At 51.2% G+C, this 7,909-nt stretch overlaps 1 long non-coding RNA gene across 2 annotated transcripts; it reads right to left on the bottom strand.

The window, feature by feature from the left end:
• Positions 1 to 2,016: 2,016 nt before the first annotated feature.
• LOC139601967 (uncharacterized) lies at positions 2,017 to 7,445 on the bottom strand. Of its 2 annotated transcripts, none has more exons than XR_011683076.1 (11): positions 6,375 to 7,445; positions 6,255 to 6,296; positions 6,059 to 6,172; positions 5,894 to 5,975; positions 4,708 to 5,816; positions 4,489 to 4,630; positions 3,426 to 3,606; positions 3,282 to 3,325; positions 3,137 to 3,180; positions 3,015 to 3,055; positions 2,017 to 2,933 (listed from the first exon to the last, which is right to left on the bottom strand). It is a non-coding gene; the product is annotated as an uncharacterized lncRNA (long non-coding RNA). The 2 variants fall into 2 exon arrangements; XR_011683075.1 differs by having other exon boundaries at positions 2,018 to 2,933; positions 3,426 to 3,467; positions 3,544 to 4,630.
• Between the last annotated feature and the right edge of the window lie 464 nt (positions 7,446 to 7,909).

Below are 7,909 nucleotides of genomic sequence, written 5' to 3'. Positions count from 1 at the left end.
CTCACCATCACTGCCATCACAACTGCTAAATTACACCCCAGTAATCATTGCTCCTCGGGAACGTGGTTCCCGGGATCACGAAAAACCCTCCTGCCTGACGAAAACCCCGGTCCCTGGCCGGTCCGCGCCCAAACTTTGGCGATGAACATCGCCTCGCTGACCGACCGGGACCCGGGAAAAAAAAACCCAGCCAGGGGGGAAAAAAAAAAAACCCCCCCGGCTGGGGATTTTTTATTCTAAATTTAAAAATGAGTTCAAAAACCTGAAAAGCAAAACTCAGACAAGGTTACAACCCTAGACCCCTTCAACACACGCACACCCACACTCGATCAGACCTCGACCGCTCCGCTGACCCTCGGCATGCATTCACGCCCCTCCTCGGGAACGTGGTTCCCGAGAGCACCCAAAAAAAATCCTCCTGCCTGACGAAAACCCCGGTCCCTGGCCGGTCCGCGCCCAAACTTTGGCGATGAACATCGCCTCGCTGACCGACCGGGACCCGGGAAAAAAAAACCCAGCCGGGGGGGAAAAAAAAAAAACCCCCCGGCTGGGGATTTTTTATTCTAAATTTTAAAATGAGTTGAAAAACCTGAAAGGCAAAACTCATACAACGTTACAACCCTACAACCCTTCAACACACACACACTGCCTTCAGCTTACACACAAACCCATGCTGACTCACACCTCAACCTCTCTGCTAATCCTCGGCACGCGCTCACGCCCCTCCTCAGGAACGTGGTTCCCGGGAGCCTCCTAAAAATTCTCCTGCCTGACGAAAACCCCGGTCCCGGGCCGGTCCGCACCCAAACTTTGGCGATGAATGTTGCCTCACGGACCGACCAGGACCGAGGAAAAAAAAACCCAGCCGGGGGGAAAAAAAAAAAAACCCCCCAGCTGGGGATTTTTTATTCTAAATTTAAAAATGAGTTGAAAAACCTGAAAAGCAAAAGCCACACACACAAGGTTAAATCCAGTCAGCATGCACTCACACACACAGACAGACACGTGCTCTCACTCACGCTCTTCCCGCTTACATGCTTGGTGTGGCCCTTACTCGAGACGCTGAAGAGAGCGCTTCCACGCTTCTTCTGGGTGCCGCTCCTTGATGTCAAATGGTAGATTCTGGGGAAATCGGTAGCCTCGAGGACCTGTGAGACAACAGGAAGCGGTCAATGAGTGGCTATCTGACAGCTAGGACTTGTCCCTGCTCTGACCGAGAAATTTTCTACCCAAAACCCCATTAAAGACAGATGAACAGTAAAGTTTTTATAACTTTTCTACCTAACTGTGACTACATGCCAGGGCAGGGCAGCTCCGAGCATAAGTGGTACAGTGTAAGTATATACAGTATAAACCAGCATAGGCACACGCAATATAAGTACATACAGTATAAGCCAGCATAGGTACACACAGTGTACGTACATACAGTATGAGTACAGACAGTAGAAGCCAACACAGGTACATACAATGTAAGTACATACAGTACAAGCCAATATAAGTACATACAGTATAAGCCAGCATAGGTACACACACTGTAAGGACATACAGTATAAGCCAGCATAGGTACACACAATGTAAGTACATACAGTATAAGCCAGCATAGGTACACACACTGTAAGGACATACAGTATAAGCCAGCATAGGTACACACAATGTAAGTACATACAGTATAAGCCAACATAGGTACACACAGTGTAAAGACATACAGTATAAGCCAACATAGGTACACACAATGTAAGTACATACAGTATAAGCCAGCATAGGTACACACACTGTAAGGACATACAGTATAAGCCAGCATAGGTACACACAATGTAAGTACATACAGTATAAGCCAGCATAGGTACACACAATGTAAGTACATACAGTATAAGCCAACATAGGTACATGCAATGTAAGCCGGGACTTGAGAGAGCTCTCTGGAAGATTAATTCTCGAGCCCTATACCCCTCGGGAGGATGGAACCTATCGAACTCCTGCAGTCAAGTGAGGAGGGTGTAAGCCACTCCCTCGGGAACTTCAAGACAATGGCGTGGAAAAAAAGGCACTACCAAAGCCGGTAGTGAGAAGGAAGACGGATGAGAACATCTTGTCCCTTTGAGGATCTTGTCCCTTCCTGTCTCAAAGAGTAAAACTGTAAAGATGCTGGAATAAGGGATATCCGGAAAGGAACGTGAGTACAATATGGCCTATGTGGCACGGAATAGTGCCGATAAAGCGTCGAGACGTAACAAGGGCCTATGACGTGGAAGACAACAGACACGGACTACATAACACAGACACGGACGCCATGACATAGACACGGACAACATAACACAGAGACGAGTGGCAACTGCCTGGCACTGTCCCCGTAGGGACCTGAGATTCCTAGCGCAAGATGAGCCAGAGGCAGATGATGCCAAAGGAAAGGAAGCCCTATGACAAGAGCACGTGATGATGTAATGGAACTCGTCAAAAGAAGTTAGTGCTGAAGTAGTTAAGAGGATGATCCAGAGGCTCGGCAAGCCTAGAGAAGGAAGCCGACTGCCGGGTGACCGTGGCCGTGGCTCCGGACGTGAAGGCGAGCTCCTCGGGGGAAAGATCCGTGACGACGTCAGGTCGAGGGAGGCAGACGACGCCAAGTACGCGGAAATGTGGAGATGGGTCGGAACTGCCCTGCCCGGCAAAGGCTCTGGCGAGGCTGAGGGGAAACCCTCTCCCTTTACTTCCAGAGAGCCCATGCCCCTACAGACCTCTCCGCTAAGCTGACGTGAAATTGCCCCCTGTGATAGTAAAGGTTTTTCCCCTTCTCCCGACCGCTGGCCCCGACACTTAGCTTTTGGAAGAGGAGCGGACAAAATCCATCCTCGGTCGCACGTGGACGTTGAGATGTTCTCCGCGTGTGCTTCGGTGTCGCCGTTTCTAAGCTTTGGCCAAGAGCCTCCTCAGGGTACCTAAGACAAAACAGAAAAGGTGACTATTGCCCTCAACAACAGTAATCCCCGGGACTCCTCCGCACCACTGCCCCGGCTCACCTCAAATCTTGATTTGACTCCGGAGGCTGCCCAGAAGATACCTGCAAAGAGAAAAGGTACACGCTTAGCATGCTGCTGTGTAACGCTCACCTATGGGTCAGCCTGCCTAAACCCCGACTCACCTGCCCTCCTCCGTTCCTTGGCGTGCCTAGGGCAGCGACAGCACCTGCAAAGAAACAAAGCAGAAAAGCATGCTGAGATACTGTGAAAACACAACCTCCCAAATCTGACAAGTATGCCACACCAATACCTTAGGCTCGCACCCACCTGGCACAGATATGCTCGGCTAGGATAGATTGCAAGCGGACCACCTAAAATAAAATAAAAAAAAAAAAAAGAGATGCTTAAAGCTGCACCAGAAACTGAGACCTCAGCAATAACAATTGCTTCTGTACGCTAGTCAATGCTCACCTCGCCCACTTGGCCTTGACTGCTGCTCTCGGCCTTGACTTCCTGAAAAGAAAGACAAAGAACAATGCTGTAACAGCCACCATTTATGCTTCCTCTACAGAAACAAATACTGTCTCACCTGCTCGGGGGAATCCCCTCACCCGGGATGGGGCCCTCTGGCATGGATTTAATCCATCTGAATCTGAAAAAAAAGTTAGGACAAGAGTTAAACTGTTGCAGGATAACTTAAGAGCTCCAGATATCTTGTGTCCATCTACAAATCTCATCTAGAGTCCAACTACACCCCACATTACAAACTTCAAGTCCCCGGGACTTCTCCTATTGCACCGGGCTACGCGGCAGGGCAGAGCAGCTCCGGCACAAATGTATGCGGACACCCGTGACACGGGACGGGACAAACGACGGGGACGCGACACGGACAGAAAGCTCCTGGCAAGGAAAATGGCTGCGAGGACTGAGAGAATGCAAAAGGAGATGACCGAGGTGAGACCGATGGTGAGCTGATGAGGCTCAGAGAACCCTGGACAAAAAAGATGCTAACTGAATGATTTATTCCAAGAACTGCAAAGATGGATGCCCAAGAATCATACAGCCAGAAGCCTCTACCTGCCCTCACGTTCCTTCGAGTCCTAGTCCGCCATAATGGATCCTGGCGGGACATAGCTGTCCATACAGCTCAGAACAAGACCTGAAAAGACAGCTGATTGGATGCTTATAAAAAGAGATGAGGGTCTGATGCCTGTCTGAGCTCCCGAGTCGAAAGTTCTATGGCATGGGTGCCAGGCCAAGGAACGCTGAGAGCACAGATGCTAAGACTGGTGCCAAGGTTTCTGGTAGGCCCCTCAAAGGGCTAAGATAAAAGACATGAGACAGCTAAACAAGACATAATGCACAACAGACAAGTGACACGATACACACCGGGACTGCTCTGCCCTGCTCACCTCAGCACTGTGATCAAAAGTGAGACTTTCCTTTTAGGGGGCCTAAGGGGCCACTTCTTGGCTACCCTCATCTCCAGAGCCAACTCAAAACCTCCCCCATCCCAGGAGTGCCGACCCAGCACCTCGCTTTCATCTCCTCTGTGGGTCGTGGCCCTCTACTTATCTCTCGGACATCAGGGGATGCCGGTCCGTGTCGGGTGCGAAGAAAGGCCGCCTCGCCGGCTGGGAAGTTGTGCTGTCACCGGGCTGTTGTCTCTTAGACAGCTATATTAAAGAAAACCAAACATCAACGCCTGACCTCGGCACCACATCGGCCAAAACCACACAAGTCTGCTACTCACCATTCTCCTAAGAAGGCCTAGCACCTCCTAACCGTAACCCTCTGCCACAGATGTAACGCATTTGCACCTGAAAGAAAGTTAGAACATATGTCAAACACATGCACGATTACTCAAAAGCTGCAAACACCTTATGTCAACCTAGGAATAGCATCTAGAGTCCAAGTACAGCCCACATTACAACTTTCAACTCCCTGAGGCTTCTCCTATTACACCAGGCTATGCGGCAGGGCAGAGCAGCTCCGGCACAAATGTGTGTGCTGACACCCGTGACACGGGACAGACGGGACACGACAAACAATGGGCACAGGACACGGACATAAATCTCTAGGCAAGAAGGATGACTGCGAGGACTGAGAAGATGCCAAATGAGATGACCGAGGTAAGACAGACCGATGGAGAGCTGATAAGGCTCAGAGTGCCCTGGAGAAGGAAGATGCTAAACTGAATGTTTTAGTCCAAGAAGTGCAAAGATGAATGCACAGGAGCCCTGCGGTCAGAAGCCTCTACCTGCCCTCACATTCTTACAAGTCCTAATCCACCATAATAGAACCTTGCAGGGTGCAGCTGTCCATACAGCTCAGAACAAGACCTGAAAAGACATGACTGGTTGCTTACAAAGAGTTGCAATTCTGATGCCTGTCTGAGCTCCCGAGTCAAAAGTTTTATGGCCTGGGTGCCAGGCTAAAGAAACGTGGAGATCGTGGCTGCTAAGAATACTGCCGAGGTTTCTGATAGGCCCCTCAAAGGGCTAAGATAAAAGACATGAGACACCCAAACAAGACATAATGCACAAAAGACAAGTGACACAATACACACCAGGACTGCTCTGCCCTGTGCACCTCAGCACTGTGATCCAAAGTGAGACTTTCCTTTTAGGGGGCCTAAGGGGCCACTTCTTGGCTACCCTCATCTCCAGAGCCAACTCAAGACCTCCCCTCCCCGACCCCAGGAGTGCCGACCCAGCACCTCGCTTTCATCCCCTCTGTGGGTCGTAGCCCTCTACTTATCTCTCGGACATCTGGGGATGCCGGTCCGTGTCGGGTGCGAAGAAAGGCCGCCTCACCGGCTGGGAAGGTCCTGCTGGCACCGGGCCGTTGTCTCTTAGACAGCTATATTAAAGAAAACCAAACATCAGTGCCTGATCTTGGCAGCCCATCGGCCAAAACCCCACAAGTCTGCTACTCACCCTTCTCCTAAGAAGGCCCGGCTCCTCGGGTCGCACGCTTCGGGCACGCTCGGAGGCCGACGCCTGTCCTCGGGGGGTACGCCTGGATTAAGAGGACAGGAGGTGATGTGGCGTTGCTGAAACCTGAGTGGACCCTCGGTCCTCCTCCCTACTTCCCTGACTCACCGCAACTCCTCGGCGGTTCCTGACTGCTACCCGGAAGACGGGGCTCTTCAGGGTGGAAAATTCGGTCCGTCGGCCGGGTGGGGACGGGAGCTTGGCGTGCTCCGAGTGGATTGCCTAAGGCACAAAAACGAGAATGGAGACTTAGACTTGCCCCCTTAGAATTCAGACCTCAGCAACAAGAAAGGCTACTGCTCACCTTGCTCTCTTGAACTTGACTGCTGGGATCCAGCTATACTTCCTAAAAATAAAGACAAAAAACAGCGCTGTAACAGGGTCACACTTGACACTCCCCCTGCACAGACAAATGGTGACTGACCTGCTTGTGGGAACCCCCTCACCCAGGATGGGGGGCTCTGCCATGGATGCAATGCATCTGCACCTGAAAGAAAGTTAGAACATATGTCAAACAGCTGCAGGATAACTCAAAAGCTACAAACACCTTAGGTCAATATAGGAATAGCATCTAGAGTCCAAGTACAGCCCACATTACAACTTTCAACTCCCCAGGGCTTGTCCGATTACACCAGGCTATGTGGCAGGGCAGAGCAGCTCCGGCACAAATGTGTGCTGACACCCGTGACACAGGTAAGACGGGACATGACAAACAATGGGCACACGACACAGACAGAAATCTCTGGGCAAGAAGGATGACTGCAAGGACTGAGAAGATGCCAAATGAGATGACTGAGGTGAGACCGATGGCAAGCTGACGAGGCTCAGAAAACACTGAGGGAAGAAGATGCTAACTGAATGATTTATTCCAAGAACTGCAAAGATGGATGCCCAAGAATCATACAGCCAGAAGCCTCTACCTGCTCTCACGTTCTTTCAAGTCCAAGTCTGCCTTAATAGATCCTGGCAGGACATAGCTGTCCATACAGCTCAGAACAAGACAAGAAAAGACAGCTGACCGGATGCTTCTAAAGAGAGAAGAGGGTCTGATGCCTGAGCTCCTGAAAGTTCTATGGCATTGGTGCCAGGCCAAGGAATGCAGAGATCACAGATGCTAACAATGATGCCAGGGTTTCTGACAGGCCCCTCCAAGGCCTAAGGTAAAAGACATGATGTATGCAAACAACACCTAATGCACAAAAGACAAGTGACACGATACACACCGGGACTGCTCTGCCCTGCATACCTCAGCACTGTGATGAAAAGTCAGGCTTTCCTTTTATGGAGCCTAAGGGGCCGCTCCATAGACACCCCCCACCTCCAAAGCGGACTCAAAAACCCCTCCCAGTGATTCCCAAACCAGCACCCTGCTTTCATCCCCTCTGTGGGTCGTGGCCCTCTACTTATCTCTCGGACATCTGGGGATGCCGGTCTCCGGTGCGAAGAAAGGCCGCTTTGTCAGCTGGGAAGGTCCTGCTGGCACCGGGCTGGTGTCTCTTAGACAGCTGTATTAAAGAAAACCAAACATCAGTGCCCGATCTTGGCAGCCCATCGGCCAAAACCCCACAAGTCTGCTACTCACCCTTCTCCTAAGAATGCTCAGCTGCTCGGGCCGCACGCTTGGAGACCGAGGCTGTCGTCACAGGGGGTGCCTGGGTTAAGAGGAGAGGAGGTGATTTGGCATGGCTGAAACCTGAGTGGAACCTGGCTCCTCCTCCCTACTTCCCCTACTCATCGCAACTCCTCGGCAGCTGTTGAAGGCCACCTGGATGGCACCTTTAAATAGAAGAGTTCAGGGTTTCATCACCAGGTCCTGTAATGCATCCACAGGGCTCACACGTGCAGGGAACCCGGTGCATCGGCCGACTGGTGACGGGGGCTTGACAGGCTCCGAGTGGATTGCCTAAAGCACAAAAAAGAGAATGGAAGCTTAGAGCAGCACCAGAAACTGAGACTGGA

This window comes from Agelaius tricolor, unplaced genomic scaffold, assembly GCF_023055355.1.
Source record: "Agelaius tricolor isolate 1412-34295 unplaced genomic scaffold, bAgeTri1.0.p SCAF_32, whole genome shotgun sequence".
Taxonomy (NCBI): Eukaryota; Metazoa; Chordata; class Aves; order Passeriformes; family Icteridae; genus Agelaius; species Agelaius tricolor.
This window is presented reverse-complemented; position numbering and strand designations above follow the sequence as displayed.